General features: G+C 38.9%; 1 long non-coding RNA gene across 1 annotated transcript in view; it reads left to right on the forward strand.

Moving 5' to 3' along the window:
- The window catches only part of LOC136861931 (uncharacterized), a 55,901-nt gene that overhangs the window by 17,096 nt on the left and 17,565 nt on the right, over positions 1 to 21,240 (forward strand). The window contains exon 3 of the long non-coding RNA XR_011017627.1: positions 11,315 to 11,412. This is a non-coding gene — a long non-coding RNA (uncharacterized lncRNA). The remainder of the gene's footprint in view (positions 1 to 11,314; positions 11,413 to 21,240) is intronic.

Genomic DNA, 21,240 nt, shown 5'->3' on the forward strand with positions numbered 1-21,240 from the left:
GACAACACATACACCCAGCCCCCTTGCCATTGGAATTAACCAATTAAGGTTAAAATCTCCGACCCGGCCGGGAATCGAACCCGGGACCCTCTGAACCGAAGGCCAGTATGCTGACCGTTCAGCCAACGAGTCGGACTATATCCCAATAATATTGCAGTTCAAGCCCCTGGTGTAGGTTGGATAGAAATTATTGTAGACAACCTCTTATTTTTCAGCATTTAAGGGCACTTTTATTCTCCATCCCGCGTAGTAGGGAAAATAATAGTAATCCACCAGTGGTAAAAATCATATAACCACATTTCAGTTGAGAATTGTAGTGTAGATATGGTATATTTAGATAGTACCATATCTTGCCTGCTATATTCATGTGGATCTTTGTGTGTGTGTCTTTCGTTAGTATCTATTAGAGCAGGCATCGTCATTCGAGAGCAAAATGCCTTCGTAGCCAGTTTGCTCCCCGCTCTTGAGGAAAGAGAGCAGCTTAGCGAGCAAGTAGGGGAAGAAGTAGGGGAAGTGCATGACGTAGTACATACTGCATGTCAGTGGCGCAAAGGTATAGCACATCTTTCTGGACAGGTTAGATTGCGACATGATACGCGTGAACTCATGAGAGGTGACACTAGTGTGTTTCCGTATTTATCCTTACACCACACAACGTTCAACTCTAGTCGGTTAATGTTGCATTTACTATGGAAGAGATTTCAGCAAAGTGTAGTCCATCGATGCCAACAAGTTTCAAACCTTCTTGGGAAGGAGAGTATTTAATAGTTCAAGAAAATGACACAGCAAAATGTGTAATATGTAATAAAATATGGAATCACATTTTTAAAAAAACATTAGAAGAATATAAAGAGGTTTCAACATCACTATGAGAGTAGATTTCACGATATTCAGGCATTAGAAAAGGATCTGCATGTGTTCAGTATTCCCTTCTCAATGGATGTGCAAACTGTTAGACCAGAACTGCAGCTAGAACTGATTGACTTACAGTGCGATAATCAAATGAAAGATAGGTTTGCAAACACAAAGAGTTTGACTGAATTTTATGTTCGTTTTCCACAGGAGAGATTTCATAGAATGTACACATTTAATCGTGAGTATATTCCGATCAACTTATTTATGTGAACATATGTTTTCATTAATGAAGATTTGTAAATCTAGGCACAGAAGTAGGCTCACCAAAGAAAACTTGAAATGTGTTTCGCGACTTGCCAGTACGCAAACGATAGTGTCAAAAATTGACACTCTACTATCTAAACGAGCCCAAAGGTCCCGTGAAGGAGGAGTACACCACTGATATGTTTCAGTTCGTGTGTTTAATTTGTTGTCACGGTCATAAATGCCATACAAATATTCCGTGGCTAAATGGTTAGCGTGCTGGCCTTTGGTTACAGGGGTCCCGGGTTCGATTCCCGGCAGGGTCGGGAATTTTAACCATCATTGGTTAATTTCTCTGGCATGGGGGCTGGGTGTACGTGTCGTCTTCATCATTTAATCCTCATCATGACGTGCAGGTTGCCTAAGGGAGTCAAATCGAAAGACCTGCACCTGGCGAGCCGAACATATCCTCGGACACTCCCGGCACTAAAAGCCATACGACATACAAATATTGAAATGTATGTTAATGAGAGTGCAAAGAATATGTACAAATCACATAAATTGTATTTTCTTTTGGTAAATGTACGTGTCCCAAAGCTTCTGTTAATCGTGAAAATGTATTTCTTCAGGAAATATTGCACACTGCTGTATATTTCCTTTATCAATGAATAATTTTCTTGTCCTGCTATACTCCGTAATCTGTGTCCTGTTCGTCTCATATGATTCATGCTGCAAATTATTATTATTATTATTGTTATTATAAAAGCTGTTGTTCATATGGTAACATTTCCAAGCGGCAAGTACTGTACAGTACTGTATGGTCACGGTATGCAACCCGCCTGTCCGCTGCTCTCTTGTCTCCTGACCAGCACCCGTCCCGAACGGAGCAAGTCACTTTGCTCCCTAGAGCAACTACTTTATGATGTCTGTATTAGAGCATAGTACTAATTATAATCTGTCTAAGCATTTAGCTTTGTTGCTAATCTTTGAGTAACTTACAGTAGTTCTTGCAAATTTCAAACTTACAATTTTCATTTCTCTTTGTGCTTAGTAGTGACATACGGTACCGGTATTGTAATTAAGATACGTCTGAACGCAGTTTAAAATTATTGCAGTGTACTGTATAGTAGTATACGAGTAATATCTTATTAGAAATTAGCGTGCTTATTTTATTATTGTAAAATATTTGTGCAGTATAGTGGAGGTATCCATGGAATCTCTGTTATTAGAATTCTGTTCTTGTAATTAGGATAGGCTTAACTGCAGTTTTGAATTGTGTAATTCTTGTATATTCCCTTTGGTATTCAACAATTTACAGCAGTTTTTGTCCCGTTAGGGTGTTGTAGGATAGAGTACGACTAAGTAGTATTGTTGTATAGTAGTATATTAATTACCTTATTGCTGTGTGATCTTCGAGTATTATCCTAGACAATATTTCTTTCCGTTCACTTTTTTTTGCACATACCAAGTTATTTTATTTTTCCTTTCTTTTCTTTTCATTTTTTCCGTAAAGAATGACTAAGGAGTGCAAGTGTAGGAACTGTGGGTGTGGTGAGGCATTGAGGGGTATGAAGAAGGAGTTGGAGAGTTTGAGGAAGGTAATTAGAATTCTCACAGAAGTCAGGAAGGAAGGTAGGCCTCACTCAAACAATGTACAGGTTACAGTAAGTGTAAAAGAGGGATGGGAACAAAAGGGGGGAGGGGGGGATTGTAGAAGACAGGTGGTCTAATGTTTTAAGGGGAAGGAGATTGCAGGGTAAGGGCTCCAATCAGGATCAGAATTCAGGACAGGTGTCTGTGAGAAATCGGTACAAGTCACTGCAGGTAGAACAACCGAGGGAAGATGAGGAACAGGGAACTGTTACTGAGATGTGTGGAAGTATGAGGAAGGGAAGAGGTAGGAAAGGGAAATGTAGAGTAGAGGATAGGAAAAGACAAGTGGAACAGGGTCATGGGAGGGAGAAAAGGGAGGAGGAAGTAGCTTCTGCAGCTAACAGGAAAGATAGGGCTGACCAGGAGGGGAGGAGATCAAATGAGGTGGGTAGGGTTGAGGCTCTGGTCATGGGGGATTCCATTGTTAGACATGTGGGGAAAGTGTGCGGAGGAAAGGGAACCAGGGTAGAGTGTTATTCAGGAATTAGTTTGAGGCAGATGTTGAGGAAAGTAGAAGAGAAGGAGGAGGAGAAGGTGGTAGTGTTTCACGTTGGTACCAACAATGTAAGACAAGCTGATATAAGTACCAACATAGTTGGGGATGTGTGGGATCTGGTAAATGCAGCATGGGTGAAGTTTAAGGGAGTGAAGATTGTTATCAGGGGAATACTGTGTAGGAGGTTTTAGGAAAGGTTATTTGACTGAAGCTCAACTTGTAGGATTCCAGCAAGATATAGCAGATATCTTGGATTCAGGAGGTCAGATGGACTGTATCACGATTGACCTGTCTAAAGCATTTGATAGGGTGGATCATGGGGGGGACTACTGGCAAAAATGAGTGCAATTGGGCTAGACAAAAGAATAACTGGAATGGGTTGCTGTATTTCTAGAAAATAGATCTCAGAGAAAAAGAGTAGGCAAAGCTTTATCTGACCCTGTAATATTTAAAAGAGGAATTCCTCACGGCACTATTATTGGACCTTTATGTTTTCTTATATTTATATATTTATATAAATGATATGAGTAAAGAAGTGGAATCAGAGGTAAGGATTTTTGTGGATGATGTTATTCTATATAGAGTAATAAATAAGTTACAAGATTGTGAGCAACTGTAACATGACCTCGATAATGTTGCGAGATAGACAGCAGCCAATGGTATGATGATAAACGGGGTTAAAAGTCAGGTTGTGAGTTTCACAAATAGGAAAAGTCCTCTCAGTTTTAATTACTGCATTAATGGGGTGAATGTTCCTTTAGGTGATCATTGTAAGTATCTAGGTGTTAATGTAAGGAAAGATCTTCATTGGGGTAATCACATAAATGGGATTGTAAATGAAGGGTACAGATCTCTGCACATGGTTATGAGGGTGTTTAGGGGTTGTAGTAAGGATGTAAAGGAGAGGGAATATAAGTCTCTGGTAATACCCCAACTAGAGTATGGTTTCAGTTTATGGGACCCTCACCAGGATTACCTGATTCAAGAACTGGAAAAAATCCAAAGAAAGCAGCTCGATTTGTTGTGGGTGATTTCCAACAAAGGAGTAGCGTTACAAAAACATTGCAAAGTTTGGGTTGGGAAGAATTGGGAGAAAGAAGACAAGCTGCTCGACTAAGTGGTATGTTACAAACCATAACTCACATCCTTGTTCCGTATTAAAAACAGCTATCTCATTAAGTTCACAAAAGGAGTATTTTTATTACCCCACCTATTCAATACAATTAATTCCATGGTTATGTGGTTAAATAAACATAGAAATTACTAAATTTAAAAGGACATGTTTCTCCCTTCTTTTATTGGGCATCATCAGCCGTAATTAATCTTAAAACAAGCATTGGTCAGAGGACATTATAACTTATAAAAATTCATCTCTGATTTCTTAAAAGTAATGACATGGTGGAATACGGTAATTGTTATAAAATAAAGATGTTGAGACATAACATATACAGCACATGCTAAAATCACTTTAAACAATTTAAAATACTTGTCCAAAAAAAAAGAATTTTGTGTCCTTTTTGTAGGAGTTTCTGTTTTTTTTTTAGACAAACATTTTTAATTGTTTAAAGTTATTTTAGCATGTGTTTTATATGTTATGTCTCAACATCTTTATTTTATAACTAGCTGATGTATCCGTACTTTGCTATGGAATTCTACATTGTATACAGAATTGTAGGTTAGGTAGAGTACACGTTGTGAGCAAGACTGTATTAAATTGCATACCTATTAATGTTACCCTAGAAACGCAACGAAGAAATTACCAAACATTTTTTCTCATATGGAGACTGCGTTAGGGAATATTCATTGTACTGGTAGGCCTGCTTGCCTATCATGAGTCACAATCAGGTTGGGAACTGCATTATAATGGCAGATACTCACTCTCCACCTATTGTTTTATATCCTCAGAAAGACTGTCTTAGTGGTTTTCGCAACTGAAATGAACATAGGTCATTATAATGATGTCAGTAGGAATGAAGCGAGTAAAAGCAATGATTTCACATGAAATACTTGATCAAATGAAAAACCACATATTTTCTCACTTTTAACGAACAGTACTACACTGCCGATCTAACAGCCTAAAGTTCCAGGGCTGGAATGACCATTCTGCAGACAGCCGTGATCCGTGAACACTCTTAGTCTTTTTTTGGGAGGGGGAGGAGGTGGGGGTCAAATAGTGGAGAGTCCCAGGGCAAAAATCATGCCCTTTTACTAATCTGTTTCCTAGGAGTACCCGATGAGTCAGTAAAATCTCAATTCACTACACCGGAGGCAGAAAAATCTATCTGATTTGGAGGCAATTTTTTTCTCCAAGCCAGAGGAGAAACCCCCTCTTCACTGCTAATTTTGAATAAAATGAATGTAAATTTCATAAAAGAGAAGAGGAAGAAGCTCTTTTTAAGAAACAACTCTTTTCAGGGTTGATTTTTGACTTATTTAGTGAATTGTAGTGCTATAATTTAGAAAATGCCTAAATTGTAATTCTAGACCAGGTCATACTACTACTACTACCATGAGTACTACTACTACCATGAGTACTTCTACTACTACTACTAAGTAAGCCTCTGCCACTGCTCATTCAAAACAGCGCGTCAGAGTAGGGATCGAATAGCTGGAATACTATGATGAACCAGTGAGTTACTTACCAGCAGTACGGTATCAGAAAATATATGAACCAGAGGAGTGACATGCTAAAGAAGAAAGTTTTCTAACTCCTCAGCTATTTCCCACCAATATTCAGTCAGCTTGTTGTACTCGGCACGCATCAGTAATCCCATCTATCGGAGTTGAGTGACAGCATAAGAGACAAAGAGTGCTGGCTCCGTGGTATAGGGGTAGCGTGCCTGCCTCTTACCCGGAGGCCCCAGGTTCGATTTCCGGCCAGGTCAGGGATATTTACCTGTACCTGAGGGCTAGTTCGAGGTCCACTCAGCCTACGTGATTAGAATTGAGGAGCTATCTGACGGTGAGATAGCGGTCCCGGTCTAGAAAGCCAAGAATAACGGCCAAGAGGATTCATCGTGCTGACCACACAACACCTCGTAATTTGCAGGCCTTCGGGCTGAGCAGCGGTCGCTTGGTAGGCCAAGGCCCTTCAAGGGCTGTAGTGTCATGGGGTTTGGGTTTGGTATAAGAGACAAAGAACATCACCACAAACAATGGTCAATGTAATGTTATTGTTGATCAATGTTATGCACTTTTGATATTGTTGGCCTTCACATTTAGTTTTCTTCCGACTCTGAAATACCACTTTCATCATAGTCGGTACGGTAAAATTGAATAAAACATAAATGGTCGGAAATTGTATTCTCTATAACTTTTTTTTTTTTGCTATTTGCTTTACGACGTACCGACAGAGATATGTCTTATGGCGACGATGGGAGAGGAAAGGAATTGGAAGGAAGCAGCCGTGGCCTTCATTAAGGTACAGCCCCGGCATTTGCCTGGTATGAAAATGGGAAACCACGGAAAACCATCTTCAGGGCTGCCGACAGTGGGGCTTGAACCCACTATCTCCCGATTACTGGATACTGGCCGCACTACCTGTATAACTTTTGTTCTGTAGTACTTTTCGATAGGAGCAATAACATAGGTATTAAAAAATTAAATTTTAGGCGCCTTCCCTAAACTACAATTTCATACAGGGCGAATAAAATTGCTTATAACTTAGACTGTAGTTGCTTATTCCCTGATTCTATATACCGAATTTCATTAAATTGTGTTAACCCATTTTCTCATGGCTCAGCATTGATATGGACTTGGCAACAAAAATACAAATTCATGAATGTCTGTGTTATCTACCAAGCAACCACTGCTCAGCCCAAAAGCCTGCAGATTACGAGGTGCCGTGTGGTCAGCACAACGAATCCTATCATTGCATAAAATGAATTTCATTATAAAGCCCGTATTGTCGTACGTATACTTTAAAGGTATGGTCAAATGTTCCACCTTTACAATACTAAAAGTTTTGTTATTTAATTATTTAAATAACATTTTTTTAAATATAATGGAACATGTTTCATCTATCTTGTAGACATCATCAGCCAAAAAGTTTTTAAGATCAAGCACAAAGGACAAGGACAAAAAACGACTAGAATGACACCGAGCTAGTCGTTCTTGGGTAGGCGAGAACTGCCCTCCACTGCACATTCTACATACGATATTACGATCAGATATTCCGCCTAATTTTTTAACAAGAATTGTCAACATCATCACGCCAATAAGACTATCTCAATATCTTTTTACTGGAATCCTCACTCATGTTCATCACATGTTCATCGATCGTCTTTATTCTACTGAAACTAAACATTGTGCTCCTTATCAAGTTTTTACTGACACATCGGAATACTGTATGTCAACACAGCACCATCAAGTCAAGAAGAACTTTAATGCCAATTTTACTGAATCATCTCGTGTACAATTTTTTAATTCCACTTTTAACAGTATTCAAGTGTTATGCTCAGAACATTCCAGCACATTCTTCACTATTTTAACTGACGCATTCGGCAATCCGAATTATTTTAATGTGTTGATTTTTGTCCTTGTCCTTTGTGCTTGATCTTAAAAACTTTTCAACTGATGATGTCTACAAGATAGATGAAACATGTTCCATTATATTTTTAAAAATGTTATTTAAATAATTAAATAACAAAACTTTTAGTATTGTAAAGGTGGAACATTTGACCATACCTTTAAAGAATCCTATCAGCCGTTATTTTTGGCTTTCTAGCCTGTGGCCACTATCTCACCGTCAGATAGCTCTTCAATTCTAATCACGTAGGCTGAGTGGACCTCGAACCAGCCCTCAGATACAGGTAAAAATCCTTGACCTGGCCAGGAATCAAACCTGGGGCCTCTGGGTGAGAGGCAAACATGCTGCCCCTACACCACAGGGCCTCTCTTTCTAGCCATCACCAAACAGAAATGAAACAGGATTAAAAAGCACCCTTTTTATGTGAATCACCCTTAATATATGACTGTCTTAATCTAGTGACTGATTCTGTGTATGATGTCCACATCAGCCAAAATATTCCTTCATTAGATCAGTGGCCTAGAAATAGTTTGACTTAGCCCTATAATAATGGCGTGTGGCCTCCGGAGAGGCCTGGTGCTGGTATTTCGCATTGTCGCCATATATGATGTAGATATTGATTCCCATAGGGAACCTAAAATATTTGTCCTGAATGAGTAATTTTATAATACCAATATAATGGTCCGTTATTGGACATTATAAATTTTCCAGCTAACTCATTCTTGGCTGCCTGCGTTTCGCCCTCATGTGCTAAGTTAGGCTCGTCAGTTGGGACTTAGCACACCACCCAAGACGCAAGGCTAGTGCATACCGTGGAGGCCACTGCATAGGCTATTTGAAGCCACCAGCAGTGCCAATGCACTATGAGAGCTATGTCTCATTTAAAAAAAAATAGATGCCTGCCTGGCCATCAAATGATGTAGATATTGATTCCCATAGGGAACCTAAAATATTTGTCCTGAATGAGTAAATTTATAATAGGCCTACCAATATAATGGTCCGTTATTGGACATTATAAATTTTCCAGCTAACTCATTCTTGGCTGCCTGCGTTTCGCCCTCATGTGCTAAGTTAGGCTCGTCAGTTGGGACTTAGCACACCACCCAAGACGCAAGGCTAGTGCATACCGTGGAGGCCACTGCATAGGCTATATGAAGCCACCAGCAGTGCCAATGCACTATGAGAGCTATGTCTCATTTGAAAAAAAATAGATGCCTGCCTGGCCATCAAATGATGTAGATATTGATTCCCATAGGGAACCTAAAATATTTGTCCTGAATGAGTAAATTTATAATAGGCCTACCAATATAATGGTCCGTTATTGGACATTATAAATTTTCCAGCTAACTCATTCTTGGCTGCCTGCGTTTCACCCTCATGTGCTAAGTTAGGCTCGTCAGTTGGGACTTAGCACACCACCCAAGACGCAAGGCTAGTGCATACCGTGGAGGAAAGGAAAGGAAACGTAAGTTATTTCATTCCCGCCGCGAGTGCGGCGGGCGGGCCATCAGCCGAACTAGCGGCTCTTGGGCCTTGCGAATGAGAAAGGGAGAGTGAGATTAACAAAATCTAGCGGGTATGTTATGCACATACGTAAAATAATATGTAGAATGTCCCAGCGCAGAAGGGTACAATTGAAACAGAAAATTGTGAAAGTCCTGCAGCATTGCTTACATTGCACTACTATAACGTAAAATAAACAGAATTGGCATGCAGCTCTTCTTACGCTGCAATGTTAACTCTAGACATAACGAAAAAGGAGGAAATTAGAAGAGAGTGTTCAGTTGTCCTTCGGAGTACGTCGGTAGCAAGTGTGATAAAATCGCACAAAAGAAACCATAGAGACGTAGCGAATAGTAATGCACGTCTCCCCGTCTTCTTCCACTGCCACTCTTACCTTCAGTCATCCCTCCCCCATCATGTCTACCCCACCCTCCTCCCTCTCTACGCCCGTTCCCAGTCCCTCCCTGCCCCCTCTGGAGCTTATGGATACTGCCACCACTGCACAGCTGGCCTCTGCAACTGCGTCTGATGATCCCGCACCTGCTCCACCACCAACGTCTTTCAGCTGTGTTCTTCGTGGCGTTGACCCTGCTATTGCCGAACACGACCTCTTGCATGATCTTCACTGGGCAGGAGTTCCGGTACGGCGCATCTTCCGCATCCTCAACGCTCAAGGCCCGACGTATATGGTTCGCCTCCAGCTGCCCACCCATGAAGACGTCCACCGCCTGCTTACTGATGGCGTTCATCTTCACCGGCGAACCTATCGTGTGGAGCCTTCTCGTTCCCCTCCCCGCACCGTCCGCTCTCCTCCTCACCCCACCCTTTCTCGCTCACTCCCTCCACCGCCACCCACCCAACCACCGCCTCCTTCCAGCCTCCCGCCTGTCTCTATCCTGGAACTTCTCCGTCTCCTTGCCACTTCCATCACTAACATCACCACCAACCTCTATTATCTCCTTCTCCAATCCTACCCGTATCCTTCTCCCTATCCCTTCCCCCCCACCACCCTCCCCGTCCCTCCACACACAATGTAAATACTCTTGTACATATTCACTGTAACAATCTCTCCACACTCCATGTAAATACTCTTGTACATATTCACTGTAACAATCTCTTTCTGTAATGCGTGCCCGAGATACGTTACTCTTAATAAAATTCTCCCCTCCTTTCCCTCTTGTGTTTGCGGGGGTTTGCCTGCGCGGGGTTCTTTGGGGGGTTTCGCCCTGGGTCCCGGCTTGTTGTGATGGTGCCCTTACGCCAGATTCCATAACTTTTTCTTATTCCGGTGTGTACGACACACACCTAACGTTTTAAGCTTCTACCTCTTCTATTTTTCCTGCTCTACAGCCTAAGAGCTCCTACGTTGAGCTGATGGCCCGCCCCTCCTCGCTTGAGGAGAGGAATGAAATAACTTGCTTATCTATCTAACCTCCACGGTATGCACTAGCCTTGCGTCTTGGGTGGTGTGCTAAGTCCCAACTGACGAGCCTAACTTAGCACATGAGGGCGAAACGCAGGCAGCCAAGAATGAGTTAGCTGGAAAATTTATAATGTCCAATAACGGACCATTATATTGTCGCCATATAGGCGAGCTGCGCATCTGTGAAGATGGAACACCATCTAAGATAAATCCAATGCTGAATACATCACAAATATCCAGTCCCTGAGCCATAAGAATTAAATAATGAAAGTTAACATCCCCAACCCAGGACGCTTTGAAACAAAGGCCAGGTTGCTAGCCATTTAGTCATGGAGCCAGATACTTAGCCCTATGGGAAAGGTGAAGTGCTATTGATGAAGAAATGGACAATGTTATGAAGATAGATATTGCAATGAAAACAGATGTTATGATGTATCATTTTTATGTAACACCAAAATTTGCCCTATTGAAAACAGCTAATATGAGCAGATTCTTACTGAGGTTTTTGATATCACTGGTTTATTGGTTTGGTTCCTTCCTAGTTTAAAATGACATGATTATTCACAAAAAATGTTTCCTGTTAATAGTGACTCAGTTTTTTCTGTCATGACAGGATAAAAGGATCCGGGGTTGGTCTACATCACTTGCTCATTGCTACTAAATTAACAAGTGAAGGAACATTGAGGGATTACAAGAAACATTGAAGATCAGGTGAGAGATTGGTATCAGAAAATTATGTTGCTAATATATTTTGATCTTTATTGACCATAATATACATACATCAAGTATGCTGGTACAATGCAGAACAAGTTTTAATACTTTATCTAAGAGCTGTTATAATACTGTATAGAAATGATATGGTGATCTTGTTGTTTAAAAACTGGAAATTTTAAAGTTGTAAAATAAATTTTTACTGTCTGCAAAGAACATAAATACTTATAACTTGTAATTTTAATCATTTAAAATGAAGTATATTATTTTTATTTACTTTCTGAAATAATATATAGTATTGGTGTCCCTAGAGCAGTGAATCCCTAAATTTTCAGTTGGTGCTCTCCTTTGTAAGCTCTGCAAATCTAATGCTTCCCACACCATTATCACAAATAATTTTTCTTAGACACACATATACCACATTTACACAATAATCCTCATGTCCTAATTTTGGGCAGGGAAATTCTGAGAAAAAGATTTTGTTTTTATATAACTTTGCTAAATATTTCTATTGAAAATTGTTAATACTACTTTACAATAAACTATAAAGTTACAAAATAACTCATTGCATCATAATCTTTAAAATATGCTGACTTCTGATCTAGATTACCAATTTGTAAGAGTAAATAAGAATTTTTCTGGTGCAACTGATATCATATCTGTGGAAATTCACAATCTTTTCTTCATAATTACCTGGGAGCCATTGTGCAATGCTAGTTTTCCTAAGAAAACTGAAATTACTTTGTTTGAAAACATGCTTTGGCCATCCACAGCTAGCCTCAAAACCTATAGTTTTCAACTCTCTTGTTAGCCATACTGTGAAGTTACTTGTAATTGTAATCTTACAAATTACTTGTTGAAAAATAAATTTGAATTGAGTAAAATATTTCTCAGGTAGCTGTAATTCAGCCCAGTTACCTTTCACCTTGTACTCTTCTCATCACTGATTATACCAATGACCAAAATTTGCATAGAATATATTAAAAAATATTATTTTGGTGTCTTCTATGCTGTCAGCAGAGAGATGGCATGGAATGGCATTAGTAGACAAATAAGCTAGAGTGGAGTTTTTAAAAGTAGGAAAGATCATAACATGAATATAAAGTTTGAATTCAAGAGGACAAATTGGGGCAAATTTTCGTTTATAGGAAGAGGAATTAGGGATTGGAATAATTTACCAAGGGAGATGATCGATAAAATTTCATCCTCTTTTATATCATTTAATAAAAGACTAGGTAATCAGCTGATAGGGAATCTGCCACCTGGGTGAGAGCCTTTTAATGTGTATCTGTATTGATTGATTGATTGATTGATTGATTGATTGATTGATTGATTGATTGATTGATTGATTGATTGATTGATTGAAATTATTTTTCTTTCTCTTATATATGATCTTTCTTTTAAAGGAATGCACCGAGTAAGTTGGCCGTGTGGTTAGAGTCATGCAGCTATGAGCTTGCATTTGGGAGATCGTGGGTTTGAAACCCGCTGTCGGCAGCTCTGAAGATGGTTTTCTGTGGTTTCCCATTTTCTCACCAGCCAAATGCTGGGGCTGTACCTTAAAGCCATTCCTTTAAAAGAAAGATCATATATAAGAGAAAGAAAAATAATTTCAATCAATCAATCAATCAATCAATCAATCAATCAATCAATCAATCAATCAATCAATCAATCAATCAATACAGATACACATTAAAAGGCTCCTATCTAGCCCTTTCCTAACTCTTTGTCGCCATAAGATTTATCTGTATAGGTGCGATGTAACGCAAATTGTAAAAATAAAGTCACAAAGCCATATTAATTATTCTTCCTAGTGCTTTTCCCATGATACTTCAGGGTCCACTACTTTGCATGCCATTCACCATTTGGTCCTGTTAAGGGTATCATCAGGTCTGACACCCACAATCTTCACGTCTTCCACACGGCCGGTTGGGTCATGATTTGAATATTGATATCGGTGGTTGTCTTGAAAGAACTCTTAGCGAGGTACCTCCGTGGTTGGTTCCACGACTGGATATACGTCTAGATCTGCTGCGTGGACCCAAGGTGATATGAGCACGAAGATCTCGCTCCCTAAAGTATGTAGCGTGTATACTGCTGAGCTTTATGCCATCTTAGAGGCTCTGCAGTTTGCACTGCGTAACGAAAGAAGCCACTTTCTGTTGTGTACCGATTCGTTAAGCTCTCTGCAGTCTATTGAAACCTGTTTCTCGCAACACCCACTGGTGCGGCAGATACATGACCTTCTAGCCAGGTTAGGGGATGCTGGCACCAGAATCACTTTCGCGTGGCTTCCAAGCCACGTTGGGATTGCGGGAAGCGAACTTGCGGATGAAGCTGCAAAGGAAGCTGTACTTTTACCTCCAAGACCAGTCAATGTACCTGTTAAAGATATTTGTTCTCAGCTACGTCGAACCATCTTGGCGTCCTGGGAATCGGAGTGGCTAGATATCCGAACTCCCAACAAGCTGAGAGCAATTAAGAAGACAACTACCGCGTGGCGGTTCTCTTTCCGACCTTCACGGAGAGAGGCCATAGTACTATGCAGGCTGAGGATAGGTCATTTACGATTCACGCACTCTTATCTCCTAAAGAGGGAAGACCCCCCAGTGTGTTCTTGTGGTGCCGACTTCACCGTGGCCCATATCCTCACAGAGTGCGCCGATCTCTCTGGCCTAAGACTGAGCCTCGGCCTGCAGGAAACACTCGAACGCATACTAGCCGATGACGCGACTACTGCTGATCTCGTCATCCGCTTTATGTGCGACAGTGGACTTATCAAGGGTATATAAATTACAAGTGTACTGTTACTCAGGGAACGTACGTTCCCTTTTGATACATTAGTAATCCTTTCGGCCTAATTCTATAATTGTTTTTGTTTTATTTCGTACTGTGTTTCCAAATTACTATATTGAATAAATAATTTTGTTTTTATATTTTAAAATTCTCTTCCACTTATTTGTTCAGAGAGGATGATTACCTCGTTGTACTTCCTCTTAAAACAAAAATCACCACCACCACCACCACTTTAGACAATCAAGCCAGTGTTTCTTGGGATGGCTGCGTGGTCAATTTTCTCCTGGATTGTACTAGAGAGCTGTCTTTGTAACTGATCAATGCTCTCTTTTCATGACATGTCCATACCATCTGAGGTGAGTTTCTCGCATCTTGTCCAAAATTGACACATCTGCCATCCATTTACTGACATAGTCATTTCTGATGTGGTCAAGTTTCGTAAGTCCTAACTACCAATCAAGCATTTTCATCTCCATTCCATGGAGGCTGGCCAGCATTCTGAACCATAGAGTGCAACTGATCTAATCAAGGATTTATACATTTCCCCTTGCAATAATCAGGTATTTTATTGTAGCAGAGAACTCTGGTGACTAAGTCACCATTTCAACCATGCTAAATTTACTCGTGCTGAAGCATCAAGAAGTGTTTCACTATCTGAGCTGATGTAGGATGGAGGTATTTAAACTGGGTGGCACCTTCATGGTGCCATCCATTTCTGGATCACATTCAAGGTAGTCGGTTTTCTTAAATGTTGAGATGCAGACCATTTTCACTCATGCGATTATTCCAGTTCTATATCCTTTTTTCTAAACTATGACAGGATTTATCTGAAAGAAACATGTCATCTTGAAATTTTCCTAACTGTCTGACTAATTTTATAAACATATAAATCTGAATTTAATATGGAAATTATGAAATATCTACATTTAAAATGGAAAATCTGAAAATTAACATTCATTAAATAAAATATACACTTGTCGGACCTTGCACTCACACTTACTTGTTACCTGCTTACTTACACATACGTTATTTGAAGGGTGCCAGCTGCCACTCAGTGCAGCAATAATAGAATGAGAATCTTGACTATCTCTAGGGTGTGGGGTAATAAGCTTACTTTTGACAACATACCATATAAGTTCTGGGAAAAGGAGATTGGCATTCAGTTTCCCCATTAATTTTGAGGTTAAGATATTTTACTGTCAATGAAATAAAACTATGAATTCGTTTGATAGAACAATATATATATATTCTTTAAATAATATATCAAAAAATAGTGAGTCTTGTTGCGATAAAACAGATGAGAATATGAAATTATGACATTGCAACTGAAAGAAACTAGGCATGAATTTGAATTCTTCTTGACCGGACATTTCACAATTTATACGAAATATTTCCCTCACTGATTCACTTGACTGTACCTTCAACACTTTGAGTGTAATTACGACGTATTCCTTTGATCTGGTGTTTACTGTAGATGAGTCACGCCTAACTTGGTGATACATCCTTGTGACTGCTTCTTCTCCGTATCATCTGACTTCTTTGTAAGTCAATATGGTATCCCTCTCTGACTCCATGGTAAGCCCTTGCGTCCGTGTCTTCAACTAAGTGACCGACCAACCTTTGGCCTCACTCTCTCAATGACCAATGATTAATGGCTCACTGAGTCTTCTCCATCTCTCGTTCACACTTGTTGACTGACCGACTGAGGCCTCTTCATCTAGTAGACGTCTTCACTGTACTGGTTCCGTTTAAATAATGACTGACGCTACAATATGCACCCACCTTTTATAGACGTTGGTTGACACAGCTACGTAATCTCCAGAAATAACAATGACATACTCCTACAACGCCTCAAACTGTTGCATGTAATGGTGAAATACCCTGGGGCGGCCGACTCTCTGAGCAAATTTCTAAAAGCTCATGATGACGTAGCCATGACGTAGCAATAACTTGGCAGAATCGCCAGTAGTGCAAAATATAACAACGTCACATCCAACATCTGATACATCGAAACTCTCACTGTACAGGTATTTAATGTTAATCTACATATACGTATATATGCATACACTCAATTATAAATAATAATTATAACAACATAATAGTAATATCATAGATAAAATAATAATAATACAGACATAATAATAATACAATAATAATAATAATAATAATAATAATAATAATAATAATAATAATAATAATAATAATAATAATAATAATAATAATAATAATAATAATAATAATAATATACATATTATCTTGTAACGGGATTTGACACACACTTTAAATGAGTATACAACAATAATTTTCTTTTTCAACATCCATACATTTTATAAAATATCACAAATATGATAATTTTTCTCGCACACTGCCATCGTAGATAACTGTTCAGTGTCCCATTCTCTTTTTCTCTCATACAAATCACAAGAGTACAGCACTCAATTTAACACATACAAATAATTTTAAATGATTACACTACATTCTTCTTTTTTTTTTTCATCAAAACATTTTGTGAAAATTCACTTATATGAGAACTTTTCTCACATATTATTATCGCAGATAACTGTCCAATGTCCTGTTCTCCGTTCTGTCACACAGAACATGACAATGTAGCACTTATTCTTCCAATACACCAACACGACACTTGGTTCACACGCAAATTCATATATGTTAATTTTATTTTGCTAGTTTCTCACAAAAATTAATCATCTTATTCTTATCTCAACAAATCTCATGTGAAGTACTTCTTTAAATTCTTAATGTTGTAAGTACCGACAATCTTCCCTTCCTGATCTTTTAAGGAATATGCACACTTCCCGATATGGTTCACAATAGTGAAATACCCCTGATACAAAAAATAACTTAGACATATTTCCCGCCTCTGCAGATGATGAAAATGGAACTCTAAGTAGCACTCTGTCACTCAAACTGAATCAATTTTGCCCTTAATAACTTACATTACTCAATAGATCACCTCCTTCCTGGCAACAATAATTCAAGGATCAATACTATGACTACAAGATGGTTCAATTATTCCATAATCCAGCATAATGTTTATTTGTTCTTAGACTTCACTAGCATATTTAAGTTGAATGTGGTACTTACCTCCCACAAATGATGAATGGTCATGTACTACAAATTTATATTCATATACGTGTTCTTCCTCACTTACCACTAAATACATCTCGATGCTTACCTAACATCGAACACAATTACTCCTCCTGTAATCCACTCAAATTACCTCACGTCACTGCCTCATACCGACTATCCCTCGGATACTGGTCGTACAGGCACATAACACACCCAACACATTTCCTCTCACTAGGAACACCTTCATCTTACCTCTCATATATCTTCAAAGAACACGCGTTACCCAAACACTTACCTCAGACCATCATAATTAACACGTACTTCTTTGCTAGTTTTTCTCCCAGAACAAACACACACTACCTAAATCAAAGTCTACTCTACTTCCATGATTTGCAACCAAGTCAGCCCCTAAAATAACTGAATACACAAGTTCTGGTACAACAAGGCATGGCTGAAACTTACAATTATATTCAATCGTGATTAGTACCGCTATCATCTTATTTACTCACTGTGACTTACTCAACCGCTGATATATTATCTAATAGAACCTTCACTTACCTTCTTCATATCACAATTTCCATCATCGGAGTTATTACCTCACTATTTCCATCATATTCTCAGTATTATAAGTACTTACATCACTTTAACCGATCACTTCTTACGTCAAACTTACTATTACCATTAATTACTTCATTATCTACGACTACGTCACTACTTAAATGTCTCACTTAACATTACTTAGGTCACAATCACACTACTCTTAAATCTACTTTCACTACATAACTACTTATACTAAATACCTGTTCATCTACTTTCGGCCTGTCCACTTAACTTACCCAATTCCCTGTGAATCTGAAATACTCTGACTCGATAATGACACCTGGATAACATCCATATTAAGACTATCATAGTCTCTCTGATAACTCAAACCCGTACGCCTCCCATCTTCCGATTCTCTCTGATTACTCTTCTGACCTTCTCTCTCATAACTCAAATACATACGCCTCCCATCTTCTGATTCTCTCTGATTACTCTTCTGACCTTCTCTCTCATAACTCAAATACATACGTCTCCCATCTTCCGATTCTCTCTGATTACTCTTCCGACCACTATCACCATCAACAAAACTATTAATCCTCTGCGGATCATGATCACCCCCTCTCCTCTTATACACGGCTAACATTTTCCCCCTCTCTCTACTATACTACTTTCCCCAGACATCATGCGCTCTCTCTCGTGCCCCTGTAAACATTTCTTCCAGAGCCTGTCAATGAACTCTTTAATTTCTCCTAAATTAGACATATTATCCCAATATACTCGAAACCATATTTTACTTTCACCGACAAAAACATTCGACAAAATTTCCAACACATATTCCCATTCAATAATATTATTCCTCGACTTACTTGCAAATCTTTTCTCAACTACTTTTACAAATTCGGTAGTACTGAACTGTTTTCCAGAAAACTTGGTTAAATCACGATCCCTACTGAACAAACCACTCGCTACTATCACCTCACCCGCCGACTCACTTGCAAATTCAAATTCCTGCCGTATCACTCCCTGGCAGTTCACATCTTCTTCTTCTTCTTCTTCTCCTTCCGCTGCTCTTTCAGCATTCTCTTCCACGTCTTCCTGCAATTCTTCCTCTCTCTCTCTCTCTCTCTCTCACCTGCTGTGATAGCGTTTCCTGTTCGTTCTATAGTTCAGTGACCTCCACAAGTTTGCTTTCAATTTGTTCATTTCTACTAATCTGTTCCCTCGTATCTTCCCCAACTGCATTGCAAATCTTGTCCAATCTCTTCTCAACTACCTCATGAATTTCTTCCCGATTCCTAGAACTTTTATCACTTAATTCTACGATATTCTCTGTACCAGTTCCTTTACCATGCTTAATTTGAGTATGAAAATCGCTCCGATTCAACTTCATTTCATCTTCAATTTCAATACACTCTTCATTTGACTTACCTTCTAACTTAGATGTTTGATTATTTATCTTTATTATCTTAGTATCTATATTACTAATGGTCACATTAAAATTTTCTTTATTACTGCCAATTAATTCTTCCATCTGTTTCTTATTATTTTCAATACTAATACCAATCATTTCTTCCATTTTATTACTTATCTCTTTCTTACTATTTTCGTTACTACTAATTATTTGTTCCATTTTACTAGTTATCTCTTTCTTACTATTTTCATTACTACTATCAATCTTTTCCTCCATTCGTTTCTGACTATTTTCACAACTACTACTAATCATTTCTTCCATCTGTTTCTTATTAACCATTTGTTTCCTGAGCTCGGTCATTTCGGCCTTGAAAAAATTAAAAAAAATTTGGTTCATTCCCTCCGCGATTTCCTTTTGGGTTTCAGTGTGCTTCCCAACTTCTGCACTTTCCTAAATTACCTCAGAAGCTTCCATCGTATTCACCTGCTCCCTATTATGAATTTCACCTTGGATGTTCGCCGAAGCAATGACCTCGTCGTCACATGACTTGTTATTGTCTTCCTTGTCCATCTTTGGTTCACTAGTGATAGTACGCGATCTCAAATTTACCTCTTCAAATCCCTTGACATATCCCCAAAATACAAATATATATCACAAAATTACACTCCTGCCATTTACCGGTAATAATTCCGTTGGCTTAAATGTGCATACCCTTCCCAAAATGAACCTATGTTATGCTGTCATTCAGAACAAATTCTGAATTTATTCGAGCCCCACGTTGGGCGCCACATTGAGAAGTTCCTTATTGTCTGACTAACTTTTGAAATATATAAATCTGAATTTAATATGGAAATTATGACAATTAACATTTATTAAATAAAATACACACTCGTCGGACCTTGTACTCACACTTACTTGTTACCTGCTTACTTACACATAATTTATTTGAAGGACGCCAGCTGCCACTCAGTGCAGCAATAATAGAATGAGACTCTTGACTATCTCTGGGGTGTGGGGTACTAAGCTTACTTTTGACAACATACCATATAAGTTCTGGAAAAGGAGATTGGCGTTCGGTTTCCCCATTAATTTTGAGGTTAAGATATTTTACTGTCAATGAAATAAAACTATGAATTCTGAATTCGTTTGATAGAACAATATATATATTCTTTAAATAATATATCAAAAAATAGTGAGTCTTGTTGTGATAAAACAGATGAGAATATGAAATTATGACATTGCAACTGAAAGAAACTAGGCATGAATTTGAATTCTTCTTGACCGGACATTTCACAATTTATACGAAATATTTCCCTCACTGATTCACTTGACTGTACCTTCAACACTTTGAGTGTAATTACGACGTATTCCTTTGATCTGGTGTTTACTGTAGATGTGTCACGCCTAACTTGGTGATACATCCTTGTGACTGCTTCTTCTCCATATCATCTGACTTCTTTGTAAGTCAATATGGTATCCCTCTCTGACTCCATGGTAAGCCCTTGCGTCCGTGTCTTCAACTAAGTTACCGACCAACCTTTGGCCTCACTCTCTCAATGACCAATGATTAATGGCTCACTGAGTCTTCTCCATCTCTCGTTCACACTCGTTAACTGACCGACTGAGGCCTCTTCATCTAGTAGACTTCTTCACTGTACTGGTTCCGTTTAAATAATGACTGATGCTACAATATGCACCCACCTTTTATAGACGTTGGTTGACACAGCTACGTAATCTCCAGAAATAACAATGACATACTCCTACAACGCCTCAAACTGTTGCATGTAATGGTGAAATACCTTGGGGCGGCCGACTCTCTGAGCAAATTTCTAAAAGCTCACGATGACGTAGCCATGACGTAGCAATGACTTGGCAGAATCGCCAGTAGTGCAAAATATAACAACGTCACATCCAACATCTGATACATCAAAACTCTCACTGTACAGGTATTTAATGTTAATCTACATATACGTATATATGCATACACTCAATTA

The sequence above is a fragment of the Anabrus simplex genome, chromosome 1 (assembly GCF_040414725.1).
Source record: "Anabrus simplex isolate iqAnaSimp1 chromosome 1, ASM4041472v1, whole genome shotgun sequence".
NCBI classification, from domain to species: domain Eukaryota; kingdom Metazoa; phylum Arthropoda; class Insecta; order Orthoptera; family Tettigoniidae; genus Anabrus; species Anabrus simplex.